The sequence below is a fragment of the Callithrix jacchus genome, chromosome 6 (assembly GCF_049354715.1).
Source record: "Callithrix jacchus isolate 240 chromosome 6, calJac240_pri, whole genome shotgun sequence".
In the NCBI taxonomy this organism is placed as follows: domain Eukaryota; kingdom Metazoa; phylum Chordata; class Mammalia; order Primates; family Cebidae; genus Callithrix; species Callithrix jacchus.
In genome coordinates, this window is record NC_133507.1 from 85,429,931 (window position 1) to 85,454,582 (window position 24,652).

Below are 24,652 nucleotides of genomic sequence, written 5' to 3' on the forward strand. Positions count from 1 at the left end.
GAAAGAAAAGACAGGAGAGAAAGAGATCTAAATCCTGTTTCCAGAAGTCATTGAGGAGCTAGCACCTAGAGCTAAACATTTTCAAGACAGAAATACATTCATGTTTATAATACAGAGATGATAGAGTTGAAAGTCATGCTTCTACAAGAAGAAAGTAGGAAAGTGGTGTATACATTTGTGATAGATAGGTGTGTGTAATTTAAAGCATCAAATAGTTCAAGTTTGCTAAGGATGCTGGTAAACTTGAACTATTTAATGCTTTAAATTACACACCTATCTATCACAAAAGAAATAAAAATCCGAGAGCAAAAGCCATGGGAAAGGAAAGCCACCCTTTGGAATAATGTTGTTGACTTCAGTTTCAAGGAAGAGAAAGATGAGCCCTGAGGAACGGAAGAAAGGGGTCATGCCAGCAGAGATGCACCAATCCAACTGCTAAAATGCTAATCTAAGTCTTTGCTGATAGCTTCTGTTTGCTTTTTTCAGTCACCCTTATTTTAGTTTTTTTACTAAGCCAAATTTTGTTGCCAGCCACCTTCTAAATCTCTTAAAAACATAACTTTTAATATACCAGGAGTCATCTCAGTGTACCTTCATGTGCTACAATGGGAACCATGAACAGGCTCTAAGGCACCCATTTAAAAAATCTATTATTAAAACTCTCACTGAATTCCCTGCCTGTAAACTACAATAATGGATAACAAATTGCTTGGTTAAATTAATACCCAAAAATGGTGAAACAGATATTCAGTTCACTATAGTTTGGATCTAAAAAGCCTCAAACCAAAATCTTAAAGAGAACAAGATGGCTCTAATATATCAGAAACTAGAAGTGGTTTGTTTTGTTCTGTGTACATGGGCCTAATCTTCATTTTAAATATCTAGAATATTGAGAGTAATGCCACTATTTCAACAGCATAATTAGAAAAACACACAAAAAAAGTTATTTGAGTAAAAAATAAATGCATGTATTACTTTTGTCAAGCCTTGCTGAGTTCTGAGGGCAATCCTTTGAAATTGAGGATAGGAGTCAGACATTCCTCTGTCCACCTCGAGATGGTTTCCCAGCCTTGCCTGAGGCCTTTGGCTGGTCATGGGAGCCAGAAGAACGAACAGTCTGACTTCCAGCCGAGAATAGATCCTCTGGATCAAAAATAGGCCTTTCTCCAAATCTTCAACCACAATTCTTTCTTTATTCTCAAAAGTGTGCTGCAAGCTCTAAAAGCAGCGATATATAACACTCGTGCAGACTAGAACAGAGGTTACCAGAGATCGGCAGGACAAGAGGGTAAGGAGGATGCGGAGATATTGGTCAACAGGTACAAGGCTATATAGGAAGAATAATTTCTGGTGTTCTATTGCACAGTGGGGTGAAATTGGTTAATGGAAAGGTACTGTATATTAAAATATTGCTAGAAGAGAGGCTTTTGAATGTTCTTACCACCAAGAAATGGTTAATGCATAGGGTGAAGGATATACTAAATATTCTGATTGGTCATTAAGCATCATGTATGTATCAAAACATAAAACTGTACCCCATAAATATGTACAATTAAAGTGTGTCAATGAAATTAATAGATTAATTCTAAAAATAGAAATAAAATGCTTGTGAAAGGCATCTGTTTTATGAAAAGCTATTATATTATTAATATTAATGAAGTCAACATAAAATAAAAATTAGTAAATGACTGTATCATTTCCAGTGATTTCATTCTGAGTAATATCAAAGTACAAAGAAGAAAAAACTCATCGATTAAGTGGGTCCTGTATTTCACTTCATTTACTTAGTAAAGCCATGAAAGTTTAAATATACATCCAATAATATATATTTTCTCATTTTGTAGCCATTGAGTCTTTGACTGAATGACTGACCTATTAGATTGATATGATTAATTATTAAGTTGGTTTTTAAAAACCGCATTACTTTTGCACCAAGCAGATATTTCAAAACTAATAGCATCAATTTTTTCAGCAATCAATAACCTACTTTCAACTTATACTATCATATTATGATTTACAAAAACAACTCAAGCTGTGGAGGACATTTAGGAATTAAACTGTATCACAAAACGGAAAATATTTCAAATATACATTTAAAGTATGTTTAAGGAGCATGAGAAATACTAATTAATACTGTTAATTCCCCATGTTTGTGATTGTCCTTTATACAAAAACACACCCCTATAAATCTTTGATAAGTTTTCACTCTGATTGTTTCACAACAGAAATTATAAGAAACAGGACAGTAATATCAATGAGAGAAAATTTCACAGAAAATGCTGATTACATTTGATAGGGTTTAAAAAATGCTTTTGAGTTAGTTTCTGCTGAGAGAAATGCTTGGAGAAAGAATGTCCTTGGGAACAATAATAAACAGAAAACTCTATAGACTGGATTTACAAAGAAATAAATATATACATAGTCTATAAAAGCAATGTCTTGAGCACTATGCTGGCAATTTTCCAGGAGCCCTGGGAACATGCCTAATTTCCATCTAAATTTGCACACATCTTATTGCAATCTCATACCCTGTGAAGATTTACTCACTCTTATGTCCTTTGGCACAAGGGAAAAAATGAGATGTTTCTTCTCTCTCTGTCTCTCTCTGTCTCTCTCTCTCTCTCTCTCTCTCTCTCTCTCTCTCTCTCTCTCTCACACACACACACACACACACACACACACACTCTAACAGTAAAATCAGTGATGTTCCTGCAAGATCCATTAGGAGTCTAAATTGCATTCCTTGAGATCTAGCTTCAGCATCACTAATCTTTAAAGAATGGAAAAACTGCAGTCACAGCTTTGGTTGTGGAACTTACTCTCAAATAATTTTCACGATGGGAATTTAGTTGTACAAATGAATCACTGGTTGAGGCTACACCCCACTGTAATCCTCTCTGTAACTCATTCCACCTGTGCATGAAAAACACATATTGTTAGATAATTTTATTATGAGGCTGCTAAACTTGACAGCCCTTCAAAAGAACCACTTCCTGCATGTTCATTTGAAAGCATATTCCTGGACCACTTCCTGCATGTCTATTTGAAAACTATTCCTCTGCCAGTCATTCCCACCTTCTCCATTTCTACCGCCTCTGTCTTCCCCAAGTAAAATATATATTCCACCCTAGACTAGTCCCTGTTGAATTACTGTCCTCTGCCCTCCCATGTACTGCCAAGCTTTTTAAAAAATATTTTAGGTTATCTTCCCTACTTCTTTGACATCTCTCACTCTCTTGTCATCTGTTCCTGCCCCACAAAGTGTTGGAACTAATTACATAAATGTTAATCATGTTACCAATGATAATGATGATGATGATGATGATGACTATAACAATCATTCTGAGAGCTGACTTTACTGACCACAAACTATATGCTTGGCATTGGACCAAGCATTTTGCCTGTGTTAACACATTCATTCTCACAACATTTCCTTTAAACCACATTTTTTAAAGAGCAACTTAACAAAATTGCAGGTTCAAGAAATTATTTTCCTATGGTTGTCCGCGAGTAACAACTGGCCACTCTGCAGCATTTTGTATAATTTTTATTTTCATTTCTTCCTAGATGTGTTCTCACCTCTGTCTGTGTTACTTGGTTTTGTTCCTTGCTCTAAGAGGTGCTGTCTCCTTTTCCTTCTGTTAACTCTCTTCCTCCATGCATTCTTCTCATGTAGTTTCATCCTCTCTATGACATTATTCACTCAAATCATTTCAATCTTCCCCTCCTAAGAATGAATTCCAGGTTTAGACTTCCAGCCAAGATGTTCCTCCTGAGTTGAGGCCCATATGGAAATACAGCCCTACTGGTTGTCCCTTCTGTCCATAGACTTCTCCCTTTCTCATGCCCTTTCCATCTAGCCAATCTTGTGAATACACAGAATCTCCTTTCAAACTATTTTAAAAATCATTTTCCCTGTCTTTTCTGATTTCAGTTGTCCAAGTGAATAATCATATTACTTCTGTCTCATTAATTACAATTCCCTTGCATTAAGGGAAAAATGAATAACACAGAAGTTAGCATTTGAAGGCCCCAGATTTGAACCACAGCTCGGGTACTTACCATGTGCTCCAGAGCAAACTAATTTATCCTCCTAGACCTCATTTTTCTTTTGAGTAAAATGGAAACAATACAGTGTTATTGTGAAGATGAAATAAAATCATAGGTATGGTATAGTAATACTGTAATACCAAACCAGGAACTCAATCCAAAAAGAAACCAAAAATGCTACAAATAAAATACCTCAGTATACATTAACTAAGGAAATGAAAGATTTCTACAATGAGAACTACAAAACACTCATGATAAAAATCATAGATGACACAAACAAATGAAAAAAACATCCCATGCTCATGGATTGGAAGAATCAGTATTGCTAAAATGACCATACTGCCAAAAGCAATCTATAGATTCAATGCAATTCCTATCAAAACACCAATAATATTTTCCACAGAATTAGAAAAAAACTGTCCTAACATTCATATGGAACCAAAAAAGAGCCCAGATAGCCAAAGCAATTCTAAGCAAAAAGAACAAAGCTGGAGGCATCATATTACCTGACTTCAAATTATGTTACAAGGCTATGAAAACAAAAACAGCATGGTACTGGTATACAAATAGATACATACATCAATGGAACAGAATAGAGAACCCAGAAATAAAGTCACACACTGACAACTAACTGATTTTTGACAAAGTCAACAAAAATATAAAGTGGGGAAAAGACACCCTACACAATAAATGGTGCTAGGAAAATTAAATAGCATATGCAAAAGATTAAAACCAGTTCCATATCTCTCACTATATAGAAAAATTAACTCAAAGTATATTAAAGATTTAAATGTGTAACCTGAAAGTATAAAAATCCTAGAAGAAAACCTAGAAAAATTTCTTCTACACATTTGCCTAGGCAAAGCATTTATAACTAAGTCCTCAAAAGCAAATGCAACAAAAACAAAAATTAACAAATAGAACTTAAACTAAGAATACTTCTGCATAGCAAAATAAATAATCAACAGGGTAAACAGACAATGCACAGAATGGGAGAAAATATTTGCAAACTATGCATCCAACAAAGCACATATATCTGGAATCCACACGAAACTACAGGAAAAAAAACCTTATTAAAAGGTGGACAAGGTTGGGCATGGTGGCTCATGCCTGTAATCTCAGCACTTTGGAAGGCTGACATGGGTGGATCATCTGAGATTGGTAGTTCCAGACCCGCCTGACCAACATGGAGAAACCCCATCTAAACTACTAAACATACAAAAGTAACCTGGCATGGTGGTGCATGCCTGTAATCCCAGCTACTCAGGAAGCTGAGGCAGGAGAATTGCTTGAACTCAGGAGGCAGATGTTGTGATGAATTGAGATCTCACCACTGTACTTTAGCCTGGGAAACAAGAGCAAAAAACTCCATCTCAAAAAAGAAAAAAAAAGTGGACAAAGGACATGAACAGACTGTTTTCAAAAGAACACACATAACTGGCCAAAAACCATGAAAAAAATGCTTAACATTACCAATCATCAGAGAAATGCAAATTAAAACCACAATGAGATACTATCTTACACCAGTCAGAATGGCTACTACTAAAAAAGTCAAAAAACAATGTTGGAGAGGATATGAAGGAAAGGAAACACATATAAACTGTTCGTGGAAATGTAATTTGTACAGCCGCTATGGAAAACATTATGAAGGTTTCTCAAAGAACTAAAAATAGAACTATCATGTGACTAGCAATCCCACTACTGGGTATGTACCCAAGGGAAAAAAAATCTCTATATGAGTAAGACATCTGTACCTGTATGATTATTGCAGCATTATCACAGTAGCAAAGTTAAGGAATCAACCCTAAGTGTCCATAAACAGATGACTGGATTAAAATGTGACACACGTATATATATAATATATATATATATATACACACACACATATATCACATGCATATATAATACACACACACAGGTATACTACTCAGTCATTTAAAAAATGAAATCATGTTCTTTGTAGCAGTACATGGAACTAGAGGTTCCTAAGTGAACTAACTCAAAAACAACAAGTACTGCATGTTCTCACTCAGAAACAACTGGAAAACGTGGGCATAAAGAGTGGAAGAATAGACACTGGAGATTCCAAAAGGTGGGAAGGTAGAAGAGGAGTAAGGGCTGAAAAATTATCTATCAGGTACAACATTCACTGTTTGGGCAATGGGTACACAAACAGTCCAGACTTCACCGCTATGATATCCATGTAACAAAACGGTGCTTGTACTCCTGAAATCTATAAAAAATGCAAACACAATAATTATTCAGCAAAGTGATATTATATTATTAAGCTGAATTTTTGACCCCAGATTCTTCTCCAACCATTTACTATGAAGCAGTCCCTGTTTGAAAACTTTTCATGACTTCTCTTCAGGACTCAGTTCCCTGAAGCTTCCATGAGTTCATCCCAACCCTTTTCTAGATCTACTTTCCATTTTACCTTCTCTCATTTCTCCAGTCTACCCACCACACAACAATTCCCTTGCAGTTCCTCTGACACAACTCCCTTACCCACCACTTGCCTTTTCTTAAATAGCTCTATCAGTTCTTGTAATAAACTTTTATTCTAATATTCACAAATGAAAATTTGATCCATCCTGTAAAGACAGAAATAAAATTTCCATCAGAACTACTATTTCCTGGAACCACCCAGTTAAAATTAATTTATCTCTCTTCTGCATCCATATATCAGCCCAAAGCTCTGTTAATGTAGTTAGTGAAATCTAGCCTTTGTCAGGTGTCACTATTTAGTCATGTGACTGTCTCTCCTCAGACAGAAGGACACAGACGTTGGTCCTCTTTCTGTCCTCCCACTTCACCTACTCAGTGCTTGTTACAGAGTAAGTGCTCAATAAATATTAGATACTTTGAAATGAATGAAATATTTTCAGACTTAATATTCTGAATAAGAAATGACATGGAGGAAATGTCAATTTTTTTAATATCAGAATCTCCTTCCAAGAAGAGCCCAGTCTTTGTGGGGGGAATCCTCTGCTGAGCTAAGTGGGATGGGGCATCCATAATAGAATTGTGAGACCCACAAGGGGGCACATTTGGAAAAGCTACAGATAATCTATAAACTGCTTTCTAAGGCAGGTAGTTTCATTTCATTGTAGGATTTGTGGGTGATAGGCAAGCAAACTTGAAGAAAGCCAAATTTCTTACAAGAGAGGATATTTGAGAGAAAAGGAGGTTCAATACTGAAAGGAGACATGGAAGCTATATTTCTGGGAAGAACAAAACTGTCTACTGTTCATTTTTCTTTACATTTTGCCTGAGGCTGTCAGATAAAAATCATCTTTCCAACCCCCGACCCACCATGAAATCATCAGTAAAATTCCCCATTTCATCCCAAAGCACTGTTGAATGTAACTTAGTTTGGAACAGATGAAGTGATGGGCTGAAGCCTCCTTCAGAATGGGAACGGGACAAGAACTGAATGGTTCAGCCATATTTATATACTATTTATATAATATCCTGTGGTCTTGTTTCTACGATATAGGGATAAAATAAATTAGTGTAATGATGACTATGGTTCCTTTCTCACTTTATTTTCCAAATCTTGTATTTGCCTGAGTAAGCACTATAACCAATCACCCAAACATTTATAGAGTGACAGCAAAATATAGTATTCTATTAAGAAAAAAAATAATGATGATTTTAATATGGAACACTACTAGCATTTCCATTTTAGAGGCTTAGAGAGGTTGAGGAACTTGTCCACAGTCTCAAAGCTAGTAAGAGACAAGGCCAGGAGTTAAGTCTATTTTCATCTACTTTAATACAGATGTTCTTAACCACAGTATTTATTGCTATTAAGGGATCCAAAGATACACAATATGCAAAACCTGCTACCAAACTGCTCACAATGTGTTTGAGCAGATTAACCAAAATTTCCTTAAAAGGTAACTCAGGCAATGGCTGGAATTCGAGTTTCTAATTACCATTTCCAAAGTAAAAATGAGAAACTTGCTTGAAATTTAAATATTCTGATTTCCTCTGAGTCCAAATTTAGCCAATATTTTCAACCAATCATGGTGGTTCTGACCATTTTTAGGCAGGGGAAACACCAAACTGGCCACTGTGCTAAATGACACTTAATAAGCCAAATATATTAGTTACTTTGGTGAATAATGTATATGCGATCAAGAAAGTTGTCCATAAATGTTTCTAAAGAACATTCTTTATCCATTTATCTGTTGATGTACACAGGTTGATTTCATAACGTGGCTACTGTGAATACCACTGCAATAAACATGGGGGTGTAGATAGCTTTTCCATAAACAAATTTTACATCTTTTGCGTACATCCCCAGAAGTGAGATTTCTGGATCATATGGTAGTTCTATTACCAGTTTTTTGAGAAGCCTTCATAGTGTTCTGCATATGGCTGCACTAATTTACATTCCCACCAACAGTGTACAACAGCTCTCTTTTCTCCACATCCTCGCCAGCACTTGTCATCTTCTGTCGTTTTTATAAAAGCCATTTTGACAGATATAGTATATGGACACAATGGAATACTATTTGGCCTTTAAAAAGAAAGAAATTCTATCAGTTGTGACAACCTTGATGGAACTGGAGAACATTATGCTAAGTAAAATAAGTCAGGCACAGAAGGACAAATACTGTATGTTCTCTCTTATCTGTAGAATTGACAGCAATCAAACTCAGGGGAGCACAAAGTAGAATGAGGGTGACAAAAACTGGAAGGTGGGAAAATGAGGAGATAATGGTCCAAAGTTACAAAATCTTAGGAGTAATATGGGTTTCTTTTCAGTTCTATTACAGTGTGGTAAATATAGTTAATAATAGAGTATTATACATTTCAAAATTGGAAAGAGAGCAAATTTAAAATGTTTCCCCCCTAAAAAGTTAAGTATTTGAAGAGAAATATGTTAATGAGCTTTACATAATTATTTCATATTATATACACAAATTATAACATTTTTTTGCCCCATAACTTTATGCAATTATAGCTTGTCAATTTATAACAAAAAATAAATTTGTAGTATTTAAAAAAATGTTAGCTTATTTGTTTTCTTTTTTTTTTGAGACGGAGTCACTCTATCACCTAGGCTGATTTCAGAGCAATGGCATGATTTTAGCTCACTGCAATTCCACTTCCCAGATTTAAGCAATTCTCCTGCCTCAGCTTACTGAGTAGCTGGGCTTACAGGCACCCACCATCATGCCCAGCTAATTTTTATATTGTTAGTAGAGACAGGGTTTCATCGTATTGACGAGGTTGGTCTTGAACTCCTGACCTCAGGTGATCTGCCCACCTGAGCCTCCCTCCCAAAGTGCTGGGATTACAGTCATGAGTCACTGTGCCAAGCCAATGCTACCTTATTTTCTTGGCTTTCAGGTAGCTTTTTAACAAATATCTTACTTGATCTAGAATACGTTTTTCACAAATGCCTGCAAGTAAAAATTGTGTAGGGGCTGATAGAATTTTTTATTTCCTCTGCTGTTCTGGATTAAATGGTATTATATTTTCAAAATTTCATTTCAAGATAGTGCTAACTTGCAAACCAGTAAATTATGGTGTTTCTACATTATAAATTTTCTAAGAAAAACTACATAATTGTATTTCTTGTCCTACTAAGAAACATCACAGTTTATCCTTGGGAATCACTTAGATGAGAAGAAATCCCTACAAATTATGCAGAATTGAAGTTAAAGTTGTTGTTCAAACAAGAGAAAACCAGACATTTTAACTGGGAATTAGAACAAGAATTGCTCTTTTAAAAAAATGTGACTTTAAATTATGTAAACAAAAATTAATTTAACTAAAGAGCAGATTTTTTAATGAGACTGCAAAACAAGAATTTCAAAGTTAATGTAGATGTTAGATATTACTTCAGGAAGAAAACAAAGAATGAATGATCTGAGATTAAGAAAAGTCAGATGTATACTGAATTTTAAAACAATGTCATCTTATTCAATCTTTTCTGAGGTTAATTGCCTGATGGAATTTAAGTTTATGTGACAGACATAAGTGAATTTACATGCTGTACCTTTCACCTTTATTCCATAAGTAAATATGGCTTTCAAGTAAAGGAAACAAAGGTACTAGAAGGTAATATTGGAGGATACAACCATTTAAATGAGAAATCTTAGTGGTTTATATTAAGTTCCCAACATGTTGGTTTGACAGATAATTACATGATTAGGAAGTTTTTTTGTTTTTTGGTGTGTGGTTTTTTTTTTTATTCCTTTCTTATGTACCCAATAGACTAGAATGCCTTCTTTGGATGTTAAGATACAAATTACCTAATTAAGTCATACACTCTGTGTAATAAAATCACATATATAAAATCTATGCAGTACATATCCTGAATATTCCTGATTTATTTTTCATAAAAGGATAAAAAAGTAACATTTAGGGGGTGGTTTTATCAAATTTTGCTTTTTATTCTTAATTTTAATCAAGTTTAATTTAAAAATATACTTTCATGTGAAAGACATGTAATATGGGTGGTGTGTGTTTGTGTGTAATAAGAATATTTGTATTGGTATTAAGAACTGAGAAAAAACTATGTGCTTCATGTTAATGGGAAAACTTTATTTCCTTATTTATATGAAATTGTTACAGAATTAAATAATTTATAAAGGTAAAATGTTTATTGCAATATGCCTCTGAAAAACAGTTTATTTGACTCAGTCTCACACCCCAGCCTTATCATCATATCTCCACTTATTTCCGATTCCAAATATGTATAAAGTAGATTTAAATGTTAACTTTCAGATGGTCATATCCACATAGTTCTTGGTGAGGGATGCCCACAATCCTATCACAAACTCATCAATTGGACCAGAAATTATAACCAGTTATCAATTCCACAAGTACATGTACACCTGTTACACATCACACTTACGTTCTGAGGATATAGCAGTATATGGAACAGATACAAATCCTGCCATCCTGCAACCTGACTGACAATTGTTTCCTCCACATTGGTCAAACAAGTAAAGCCAAACCTGAAGTCTCATTTGCAGTTAGCAGAACAGTGTCATCATGAAGTGGATTTTATGCTTTTCAAGGTCATTTGAAAGGCTTCTCTTCATTCTGAAATGTAGATCCCTGTCTACTGGAGGACTGGAATGAATGGCAGAAGGAGATCAAGGGTCTTCTAATGAGAAACCCTAACCCTAGTTACTAAAGACTCAGAGCTAAAGAAACTCGGCAGTGAGAACAAGGTGGCCAGGACCAAAGTTCACAGACAGAAAGTAACATCAGTAACCAAGAGTGATGGCAGCAGGAAGAAGGTAGAAGTTTGTGTCAACTAGATTTGAATCTCTATGAGAAGACCTCCAGGTTGGTGAGAGAACTGATTCTGATAAGAGTGTGCAGAACAAACAAAGGTCTTCATGTTCTAGCCCCCATAATATGGAGTTTTGCCTTGGGGAGCAATGGCTGAACATACGCATGTGAAATAAGATAGCCATAGCTCTGAATCCCAGCATTCAGCCCCTCTTTGAGCTGTGCAGGGCTTGGACAAATAGGGGCCTCAACAAATGGCAGGGAAAGGCCTTAGAATTTTCAGTTCTCTGAACAACAAACTCTGGAAAGCAGGACACTTACGCTACACCACTTTCATATTAGCCAACCTTCTGGGATCCCTGAACAATTGTAGAGTAAGGAGGAGATTTCTCCCTGTGGTAGACTTCTTGCTAATAAGCATATGTACTGGTGGAACGATGCACTGAAATAAGGAAGTTGTTGCCAGCTTTGTGCTCTGAGATACTGACAAAGTACATCCAGGTTGCATTAAACTAATATCTAGTTAGTATTTGTCATTTATTTAACAATTTTTATATTTGCTTTTTATGTTCAGGATGAGACTTTTTTAAAGATGCTAGAACTCTGAATTTACAAAGGTTTATCCAAATCATCTGATTAAAAACACCCAATTCTAAATAGAAGAAGGTTTGTAACAAGTCTTCTCCCTGACCCTATAAATCTAGGCAAAGACAGCAAAGAAACCACGTGCTGCTTCCAGGCACCACACAACTTTATGCTGTATTTTGAAACTACTCCCAACTGTGCTATCCTCAGAGGTGATAAAGAAGAACTGTTTATTACAAAAATTCCTTCAGCCTCCATATTCTTATTCCCTTGGGTCCATATACTTGAAGACTGTGATTGCATCTCAACTGAAATAAATCTTACATGAAATACTGTAGTTCTGTAAGGTAACTAAAACATAACCACTCCCCATTAGTACAATTCTTTGATAGAGTGGACAAATTATCATTTGCATCTAAGAACCTCTAAATATCAGACAGCTAAGAGACCCAAGTTTCCTGACCTTGTGAGACCAGGCCCCTACTTAGCCACATCCCATTTTACCTCATTCATTTCCCTATATATCCTTGACTTTGACACCTAGGTGTTCTTTCAAACCCTTATGTGTATCATGCCTCTTTATGCACAAACACTTTCTCTACTCTGTTATCTTTGTTGGAAACTTCTGCCTTGACCTTTTTATTGGTGAAATCATCTTTCAGCTCTCAACACAGTTGTCATTTCTTAGACACAGATAAAGTCCCCTGTTACAAGTTCTTCTGGTGGGAGAGCCTCCTGTGGTAGCTCCTAATGTGTGTTATGATTATATGTTAATGTTTACCCCTCCTCCAAAGTTGTAAGTTACAGAAAAGCTGCCTTCTTGTTCATCATTGCACATTCATGCCTAGTGCATGATGGATGTTTGAGTAATACTCACTCAATGCCTAAATGAATAAGAGGGTGAAGATCTCAATAACCTATAATAATTATGTCAAATATAACAAAATCTAATGTAAAACAAATAGTGAAAGTTCCAACATTGATATCCATAAAAACAACTACACAGGTGCAGAATGGGGAGCATGAAGCTTAAGGGCAGTTCATATAAAAGTATACTTCAGAATTTTAGTCAATTACAATTTCCAGGTGAGTCAACAGCATGACTGCCTCAAGACAGGAACACTCATAGTATAGTGCCCCAAATCACTGCAATTTCTCTCCCTTTATACTTCAAATTGATCCAATTACATCAAGAAAACTGTAGGAAACTAGTTTTATAGGAATGCCAATACATTGAAGAAACTCAGAGAACAGATATTAGAATGAGGGGAATTGGTAAATCACCACAATCACTGAAATAAGCTATATTTTATTCACTCAATCATTCACTCATTCAATTCATTTATTGAGTATTACTGAGTGTATTATACCTGGCAGAAGCCCGGACACTTGGAAACATCAGCAAATAAAATAGATAATGATACCTGTCTCATGTGTCTTACATTCTTTAAAAAATAACAGATAATATTATAATAAATAAGTAAATCATGTAGTACATTAGAGGTGATAAGAACTATGGAAACAATGTTTAACAATCAAGGGAGGGTCTAGGGTGCTGGGAAGAGGGTGAGGTGATAAGTTCCGGGGTTAATACTATGATGAGGATTGACCTTATTGAAGGGATCAAAGAATGGAAGGGAATAAAGGAGTCAATCAACTGGATATCAGGAGAAGAATGTTCTAGGCAGAGAAAACACTCAAGCCAATGCCCTACCACAGGATAAAGATTACCTGGTATATTGGTGGGGCAACAGAGACCAGTGTCATGGAGGCAGAGTGAGTCCAGGAGGAGAGCACAGGAGAGGCTAAGTTGCATTACAAAAATGTTGGTGTTTTCTCTAACATGAGTAAGTAGATGAAGCTAGATTAAAACCTTCATGATACAAAGAATGGAAATTTTTAAGTGGCAAAATCTGACTCTATATTAATAATATTATGAGGAATCAACATCAACTAAAATATAGAATGGGCCATCTCATCCTAGACAAGTTATTTTTAATTTATAACTTTATGAAAGAGACCCTGAATGTATATCCATAAGCTATGTCCATTTTCTTTACAGAAAAAGAGAGGCAGAAAATAAAAAATGCAAATAAAATGAGATTTCAAGACTTCATAAGTCCTTTTCATTCTTTCATTTTTTCATTTTATTATATTCTAATACAGAATTCGAATGATGAGCCTCATAGCCTGTCAAACCTAGAGAATCAGTTTCCAAATAACAAAATTGTAGTTGTAGTCTACATATTATAAATAATACATAATATATCTTAATATATTAAAATACATAATTATAGCAAGTGTAACATAAACTATAGGCTACATATTTAAAACTATAAAGTAAATGAATATATAACATAGTGTTTCATGTTATATATATATAAATATATAAATATAACATAAATATATATAAATATATTTATATACATATTTATATATAGTTTATAATTATATATATTTATATATAGTTTATAATTATATATATAAATATATAAATAACAAATATATATAAATATATAACATAGTGTTTCATATTGTTATATATTCATTTACTTTATAGTTTTAAATATGTAGTCTATGGTTTATGTTACACTTGCTATAATTATGTATTTTAATATATTAAGATATAGTATGTATTATTTATAATATGTAGACTACAACTACAATTTTGTTATTTGGAAACTGATTCTCTAGGTTTGACAGGCTATGAGGCTCATCATTCAGATTCTGTATTAGAATACAATGAAATGAAAAAATGAAAGAATGAAAAGGACTTATGAAGTCTTGAAATCTCATCTCATTTGCATTTTTTATTTTCTGCCTCTCTTTTTCTGTAAAGAAAATGGACATGGCTTATGGACATACATTGTGAATGTATGTCATTCAAAACTGAGTGTGATTTTGCCTTTTACAGTTTTTAATCTTTCATCAACATTTCATGTTAAATAGTGAAAGCAGTAACATCTCCAGGGCATATATTTATTCCTCATTGAGGGAATTTTGAATGTAGACATTTTTAGATTTATCTAATGAAAAGTTTAAAAATTATTTTTAAGAGCCACACAATTACAATCAGTTCCTAGTTGAAAATAACTAGAATTGGACCTGACAAAAATGCAACCTCAATACTATTCTGACTTCAAAATAAAGCCGTTCCCTATGTTTAAGTAGTATATCTATCCTGCAAATTCTTTATAAGGGGAAAAATGTGCAAACACACACACACACTTCTAAAAATGTTTTGTTATCCTGCAAAAGTCACAAAAAAGCAAACCTAAATGATTAGACTAACTCACTCAGCTCACTAGTCAATTTAGAAAGAGAAGTAGGTCTTAAGAGTGAAGTAAGTGGACAGATTGAAGAACGAGGAGGGGGGTAATGTTTTCTGGAAGCAGCTCTTAGAAATCCTGTTCACAGCCTGGAACTGCATAAATTTTCTCTGCATATGTTATTGCTACCTTGGGGACCATGATAGCATATGCATTTTGGGTTTTTCAAAAAATAGATATATGTACATGAATATGTGTGTTTAATGCATAAATATTATGATGATTTTCCTTTCATGGGACTCTGTAGTCCCTTCAGACTTTATTACAGCATATACAGTAAATAAACAGTAATCTATTGAGAATGCATATATTTTTTGAGAAAACACAAAATAGAATTGAAGGGGACTGAATATTATTGTCCAATGTAGAATACTTCAGAAATGTAAAATTATTAAGCCAAATAAACTCGGCAAGACAATAGAGACATTTGGTGGCAACACTGAATCCAGCAGAAGAATCAACATGAGTATATAAACTGGAACCCAGAGTCTTGAAAAAGCAGGAAAATCACACTCATGCATTCATTTAACAGCTAAAAGTTAAAAGTTAAAAAAGCAAACTAATATATTGCTAAGATGCATTATGTAATATGATTAGAAGAAAATCTACCTCTAGTCAGGTGATTTCAATAAACTAGTACATTTAATGTCTTGAACACCTGTAGGTTATAATTGTGAAAAGAATATTATTTGATGATATATTCAGTCACTGATGTACTTTGTTTTTCAGAAAAGATATGCATTCAATGTATTTAGTCTTACTGTTCTTTGTATACATGATAGACCTGCATAATAAAAGCAAATGATTGCAATGTATTTTGTTTCCCAGTAAGTTCTCTCAAACACAGACTGACAAATCTAATATGAATCCCCAGAAATTCAGTTACTTCTAAGCTTCAGTACTCTGGAATACATAAAACAAATATATGGTCAACGAAATGAAATATGACAAAATGTTTCATATTGATGTTTTCTTCTTTCAAAAATGCCTTTTTGGTTAATGTCCTAAGTCACTTTTTCCACACATTTTCTTTTTTGCAATGTATAGATTTCCTAGTTCTGATTTCAAGTTCAGGGAGCCTGGGGAGAAGTGGGAGATTTCTTCAAACCAGGGCTGTTCCTCAGCCTTTCACATGAGAAAATTGTTAGGAGCATTAAAGTATTCCTGACTATGCTGCATTCCTTTGTTCAGAGTGAGTTTTGGGAACACATCCTTTTCTCATTATACTTCCATAAAATATATTTGATCTATTCTATTCTTAGAATACCTCTGATGTGGTCTGTGAGTGGAGCAGAGTATAAAAATATTTCTTTTTTATATGAGACAAAATGTTTCCATTTCTTAGACACATTTTTAAAAAATCATTGTATAGCACTCTAAGAAAGTAAAACTTGTCGGATGCATTTTTGCAGGGCTCAGAACAGACCACACAGGCCCCCCCCCCTCCAGCAGTGTAGTTCAGAACCTCACCCAAGGCAGGGAGTCCTCTGCAAAACAAAAGGCAATCAGGAAGAGAGAGGGTGAGCCAGGAGAACTGGGGAGGGTCCTGGACTGAGGAAGCAAGTTTATATTTAGAAGAAATCAGAGAACTTAACCCTCTTCCTCTGAGACTAAATGAGTTCTACTAAATTTTATATTCAGAACTAAAACATGGTCAAAAATTATAATAGTCTAATGTGAACAGTTAATGTTTCCAACTGGTAGTGAATAGTTGAAATGTTTGCTTGGCTAATTCAATTTAGAAACCACTGGAAGCCAAACCAGTCTTTCTTGCAACTTTCTACCACATACCCGCCCCCTGGGACATAACACCAGGCCACACATTCACAACCTGGCCTGGTCAAGGTTGTTGATCATTCTAACAGCAAGTGACTTTTTTTTTTTTTTTTGAGACCATATGTTTTAGAATATTTGTATTTGGCCTTCCCTCCTGAGAGAATGAATATCTTAATCTAATTTATCAGGGATGAGTTGAAACTAAAAAATAATCCTGAAGGACTGCTACTCACAAACTCATTTTAAAACTAAAAACATAAAAGAAAGCTACTATTAATTCTCTTTGATTACTCATGTGATTGCCTATCTATACTTTTCATAGCAAATGTAAGTTTTGAGTGCAAGGATTTGGTTTATCTTAACATAACATTCACCATGTCTAATACACAGTACTTGCTCAATACAATTTTGCCAAAAATATGGATAAAGAAATACATTGGGAAACTGGACCTCGTTCCCTATTCACCTATTTCCTGAAAGGGAAATAACTGGCCCCGTTAAACTGAGAACTTACTGATTATTCAAGAAGACCTATCCTTCCCAGATGAGATAGTTGCCTTATACTTAGGAAACAATTGCTTCTTGCAACAGACACTATCATAGTTACAGATATGTCTAATTCTTTCTATAAGAGAAAAATGCAATGTTTCAAAAATTCTAGAGATTTCTTTTCCAGATTGAAATACAGGATACTGCTATAGTTTTAAGTTTCTATGCAACTCCCACAGTGTCATAGATTTAACACTGCCAGTATTAGCTCTATTAATATTGGACCAAAATCAGCAGACATGTGTACAGTCAGTTCTGCTATAATGAGATATATATGCAAAATCATGCAATAAAACAACAAGGCTTATGGGAAAAAGTGTTGGAATGCAACACTCAAATACTTTGTCAGTGACTCATTAAAAAAATAGACACCTAATAAAAATAATAGCATAGTTTTACATACAATAATTGGTTAAGAAATGCATAAATGCTACAAAACATGTCACTTTTCCTTGAAAAAACCTGAAGTGTGCTTGTAAAAGTGAGCCTCAGAAGATAAAAGCACTTAAGTTAGTGTGCAGGGGTGGATGGAGGGCTACATGAAATTATACAGCAAGCTGTAATACCAGATGTGGATAGGTGTGGCTCCTAACACATACCTTGAACAGGGTAGCTGGTAAATGTTTGAAGTATGTGCACATATGCATTTTGTGTATTCCTTAGCAGTGCAGTTCTACTGAGCACAATTTTGTATGCTAACCTTGAATTTCTCACAGACACAACTGTATATGAACAATTGCAAAATTTGTATTATGCAAATTGCTCCCTAATATTCACATTGGAACAAATTCACATTTTCAATCTGAGCATTACAGCAAGACTGCCTCTATCATCTTCCCACAGAATAAAATAGAAATACAATATAAATCTCAGCCTGATCAATACAGAATCATTCAGGTACAGTTTGCGTGACTCTTATACCCTTAGAAAATCTGTTTTATCTAAATTTAAATTTCTTAAGAGCAACCACTATTCAGTAGCATATCCCAAAGTACTTTCTCCACCCACATTTAATATAATAGCATTCAACACATGTTGTTTGGTGAAAATGACAGAAGAACCATTGCAATATACCACTCTGATGATCTAGTCTTTGGCTGCTAAGGCGGCAGAAAGTAAAATGTGGAAGAGTATAAAAGAAAGACATTATATGCACCTAATAAATTATGTCACAGCTACTCATCTAATAAAAAATAGGAAATTCTCATGGTCCTACATGATATTGAAATTTGCTAAATCTTAACTTTGAGAGTCTGTTGAAAGTTGATTAATGTAGCTCAATATTTTGGCTTCTCTGCTTGCTACAAGTTTAATGGAATCACTGTTCAAAATCACACTCAGCATATTGTTTTGAAACCTGCTCTTCCTTCTATGTTACTTACTTTTAGTTAATTATGTCATTCTCCACTGTTATTCTAAATATTGAAAGCATTCACTTGCTCTTCACCCTGACCAGGAAAGCAAAGAGATAGGTCCTCTCTAACTGAGACACAGTAAATTTAACTACCCATGTACAAAAGAAATGTCAGTTAGAAACACTATTTAGAGATCTAAAGTTTAAGAAAGAGTAATAACAACAGAAAATACTTTTGAAATCAATTTACACAAGCATTATTTATATAGGTTATTAAATCTACAAGTGTAGACAAAATTCAAATGAGATCACAGAAGGTCAGTAAAGTTGAAGATGTTTTTCCTATATAAAAAGTTTTTTCCAGTTATATGTGACATTCATTCTTTGAAGATTAGAGACAAGACTGTACATACACATTTTTGTGCAACCTAGGACTTAGCAAATTCTCTTTGGTAGATGTCAAAGGACTGGGTTTTGCTAAGAGAATTGAATAGAAACTTACAGAATAAATGAATACGTATTTCTCTATTTTTCTACTTTCATGAAAAGAGAGGGTATGATGTTAGTACTTCAACATGGTACAACTGATTTCCCCAGCCTCAGTTATTTTCACCTCACCATTTACCACTGTGTATTACTCTTGCAATTCTGCCATATCTGCATAGCACCTGTCTTGTTATTTAGCTAATATTTTTATTTAACTTTTAGATCTTAAACAAATATATCTTTAAAGTAAATTTTATGTCACTATGAAAATGGAAAGCCAGCACAATATACCATATAAAAGAAGTGACTGTGGCCAGGAGCAGTGGCTCATGCCTATAATCCCAGCATGTTGGGAGGCCCAGGTGGGCAGATCACTTGAGGTCAGGAGTTTGATCAGTCTGGCCAGCATGAAGAAAACCCAGCTGTACTAAAAATACAAAAATTAGCCAGGTGTGGTGGTATGTGCCTATAGTCTCAGCTACTCAGGAGGCTGAGGCAGAAGGATCACTCGAACCTGGGAGGTGGAGGCTGCAGTAAGCAGAGATCGTGCCACTACACTCCAGCCTGAGCAAAAGAGCGAGATTCTGTCTCAACAACAAAAACAACAAAAAGTGACTGTAAAATTTATCTCAGTGAAAATCAAACACTTATTAAATTCTATCTGGTGCCTAAGGAAGGCTCAGCACCTGAGTCCTGTTCTCTCATTATTTTTTTAAGAAAATGATATTAGCAATACTAAGAAGACATCTAAAGATCCATAGTTATAGACACGCTAGCACAAAATAGAGAATTCATCATTTCATCAATCAGAGTGAAAGACAATTAAAAAGACATTAACTTTCTATGTGATCCATTATAATTTAAAGCAACATTTATAGCCCAAAATCATTTCACATTCAATGTTGGTACACATGCCAAATTTGGGAGAACATTGGTGTAGTGGAAAAACATACTACTCGAGGCAGCAGATATTGATTCTGGAAAGGATTTTGTAAACCTCATTTGCAACTCAAGTGCTACGATTTCTCTATGCTTTAAATATCTCTTTAACAAAGGAGAATTTGGATTTTATATCAAACCTAGGGTGATCTAGGTTGGGTTGTGGTAATAATCACCAAACCTCACTGGCCATATTTGTGTTTGCTGACTGTATTTGTAGTTGTTTAAACCAAATATTTTATTTCTCCTTCCCTCTAGATGTTCTATGCAGATCAGCTGGGATCATGGTCCTGCTTTGTAATCATCCTCACTCCAAGATTTAAGATAACAGAGCTACCACTACCTAGAATATCACTGGTCACAATGACACAGAAAAACCATCCACCGCTTCTTAAAGTTTCTGCCCAGTAATAACACGTGCTCATGTTTCATTGGCTATAGCATGTCATATGATCACACCTAGCTTCATGTCAGTAGAACGTACAATTATGCCATGAGCTCAGAAGGTGGGAGTCCCAAAATATTTGTGAGTTATAGTAACTTCTATCAACTTAATGTTCTCTAAAATTCTTTTAACTTCTTAAAAAAAATGGTACTTTGAATTTAATGTATGAGATTTTTAGCTCAGAAGGTGGGAGTCCCAAAATATTTGTGAGTTATAGTAACTTCTATCAACTTAATGTTCTCTAAAATTCTTTTAACTTCTTTAAAAAAATGGTACTTTGAATTTAATGTATGAGATTTTTTTTATATGTCAGGTTATTTGCTTTGGAAAATTTTTCTTATATGAAAAAGCTATTACAGAAGTGTATCATATCTTATTCCTCAAAGATCCATTATTAAACACACTAAAAATTTTAGTAGATTAGAACTTGATATAAACTATCCAACCAGGACGGTTAAAAGTAGAAGAAGAATTTCTTGGTTTTGTCTTTGAGTGTTATTTAAATAACACAAAATATGTAACCAAAATCATTTCAGTGGTAGTAGGAATTGTGCAGAATAAAAGAAAATAAATATTTAGAAACTTGCACATGTTAGGAAAGTCTTATAATCATTAAATTGCAAAGGTCTGATGTTAGTGGAAAAACTTGGTTTGATCTCTATTAGTGTGCCCTAGTTCTAAATGTACAGGCTCACATGGCACCCACAGGCTTGCCATGCCTGGTTAGATTTGTCTTCTTCAGTTACCACTCAGTAAGTAACAGAACCAGGCTCAGCACCTCCTCGCCTGTATGGCTTGGCCTTCACATGTAAAAGTGATCTGGCTTATTTAAACAGAATATTTTCTTACTGTTCCCTTTGTTATTACATACTATAGCAAAGAGCTTTGAGCATTTTACCACTGTCTACATATCAAAATAGGTCATAGAACCTTTATGGGAATATCAAATCAGAAGATCAATAACATCACCATAGCTTGTACCAAACATTTTGAAGTGTGACCACTCCGCATTTTAGTCTGTTGCCAATATATTCAGTCTTCCATTAGTTTCTCATGTTCTTTGAGTAGTAGTCTCTCTCCAACTTGACTAAAAATTTCTTTAATGCAAAGTCAAGCTGAGCACTTCTGTCAGGTTAACCGTACATATACCTAACACGAGGCTGAACACATAGTAAGTCTCCCGCAACTTTTGTTGTTGTAGTTGACACATATTTAGAACAGATGGAGGATAGAGGGCTTTTATTTATTAATTTAAGAAGATATTTTTGAGTAGCCACCACATAGCCTGGACTGTATGTAAAAATCAAAAAACAAACTACAAAACCAGTGTTCTTCAATGAGTGTCAACTTCATCTCCCAGGGGACATTTAGCAAAGTCTAAACACAGTTTTATTAGTCATAGTTGGTGTGGGGAGTAGGTGTTGCTGCTGATATCTACTGGGTAGAAGCAAAGAATGATGCTAAACATCTTACAACACACAGGACAGCCTTCACCACAAAGAATTGTCCAGTCTCAAACATCAATCATATCTGGATTGAGAGACTCTGCTCTACACAGCAGTGGGTGAGCCAGTGGGTGAAGAGCAATTTTAATACAAATTTCTTAACAATGGTTTCTTCTTTCCCATTGTTTTAAGAAGCAATAGTTTCAATATTTGTATCTAACTAAACAGTATGACTTTAGATATAGACATATCACAAAAACTATGTAAGGGAGTTGAAAGAATTGAGGATAGTTTTGTGGATGAAGGTATAAACAGCTGTTTCCATTATTTTCTTTAATAAGGAGTAGAATTAACAATCTCCTTATTAAAAGAAATAAGGAATATTATAGTAGGTAAGGTTAAGTTTAGAAAAGCTGTATTTATACCAACATGGTATTTCTGAAACCCCAATAACTACCATGGCTACTCTACAGCTTGAGATCAGTCAAGACTGGCTAAGACCCCAAATCTCTTTGGTTAAGGGTCCTGGGTAGAAAAATAATATCCAATAACTTTACATATAATAATAAACTTATATTTTTAAATAAATAAATTTCCCGTTCATTTATAAGAATTTTTAGTCAGATAAAGATGAATCATAATAAAGCAGAATTATTGAAAGTTTGCATCCTAACCTTCTTGCCAGTATTCCAAGGTTTAGTTTGAAAATGCTGTGCTCAGTAGTTTAATGCAAGCTAGCATTTGTTTGATGATAAGATCTCCTTTATTAGAGGACTAGTGTTTGGGAAACCTCCTCTGTACAACCTAATTGTAGGTAACCCATGGAGAAAGTGTTAAGTCAACGCCCCACTTATGACAATTACTGTAAAACTTTAGTAAAATATTAATTCTTTATGACCATGAAAGATTCAAAGAGTTATAGTAATAAGTTTCAAGGCTATCTATTGCATCTTCTTTGCCACATGGGAGCTGATAAGTCTAAGAAATCTACTTTGTGTATTGCTATTTGACTCTCTCTTCGCTTTTGCTCTCTCTCCGCCGCTTGTGTCTTGGAACTTATAGGTGGAGGTCATATCCTTCTCTCTGTATCTCTTTTTCTGGCTTACTTAGTAGAATTAGCAAAGTTCTCATCTTTGTCTTTATATTTTTTAATCTCTGTGTTTTACTCTGAGTATTTTCTTGCTGTTGTTCTTTAGCTGTCTCTTTCATTCAATTGGTCATTCTCAATAACTAAACGAATATTTTTCTGGCTTTAGTAATTGAATTATTTTACATTACATGTTAAATTTTCATGCATTCATTCAATTAATTACTTAAAATATAATAATTGAATACTTACTGTATTCCTGGATCATATTAGGTACTAGAAATATTACAATTAACAAAATATATACTGCCCCTACCCCACATGCCTTATAGTTTTTGGAGAAAATTAGACATGTAACCTGCCAATGGTAATAGAGTGTTATAAATGATTTGATCACAGAAGAGTTTTGTGAGAATAAAAAGAAGAGTCATGTAAGTTAGTCCTAAAAGAGTTGGGTCTTGAGAAGAAACTCCTGGAAGTTTTGATGTCTAGGCTCACATATGAAGAACAAGGAGCTATCAACTTACTAGGCTATGGCAGAATGACTATTCAAAGTGGTAGAAATAGCATCCAAAAAGCAACACAATCTAATGCATGTTTTCAAAATATCACTCTCTTTTCCATACAGTACTTCAATGAGGGCAGGATTAGAATCAAGGAGACCAACCAGAAGACAATGGCACTTATACCTTCGACAGGTGATGTTGGTCACAACAGGAGAGAAACAAAAGAAATCAGTAGGGATTAACAGAATTATTGTTACTTAGGAATGAGGCCAGGAGAACTGAGGCTGCCTGCCAACGAATCTATCTTGGACATGGAGTTACCATTCCTTGAATTGGAAAGCACAGAAGAAGGAGCAGGCTGAGGAACAGGAGCTGGGAGCTCACTCAGTTCTATCCAGTTCTGTGTTGCCTGGTGAGCATTCAGAGTGAGGGGCCCAGGTGGAAGTTAGCTATATAGGTCTGAAACACAAGAGAGAAACAACTATAGTAGATTATTTTCAGATATAGCATTTACCTAATGGAATGAATACATTGTACCTATATGAGGCTAATTCTTTCAAATATGAACCCAGGAGTAAAGAATCTATAATCTATAATCTCTTTGATGATACATGTCAAAGTTCAGTCTTTGACATGTATCGTCAAAGGTTCTGCATGTCTTTTCCCCTTATCACTGTACACTAGCATTCCTTATTACTGCCTTTGCCAGAGATTAAATAATATTATTAATGTAATATTAAAGTAATATTACTAATCTTTTATATTTGTATAGCTCATCACAGTTTACTTATAATTCTTTCTCTTACAGCTCTGGACAAAGTCTTCAATCTGTGAGCTG

At 34.6% G+C, this 24,652-nt stretch overlaps 1 long non-coding RNA gene across 5 annotated transcripts in view; it reads right to left on the reverse strand.

Annotated features, from left to right (window-relative positions):
- Window positions 1-24,652, reverse strand: part of LOC103793803 (uncharacterized) — a 129,921-nt gene that overhangs the window by 62,705 nt on the left and 42,564 nt on the right. For 4 of the 5 annotated variants that reach the window (XR_013518947.1, XR_013518945.1, XR_013518946.1 and 1 more), the window contains one exon: window positions 2,820-3,727. This is a non-coding gene — a long non-coding RNA (uncharacterized LOC103793803). The remainder of the gene's footprint in view (window positions 1-2,819; window positions 3,728-24,652) is intronic. The other variant, XR_013518944.1, reaches the window with a different exon arrangement.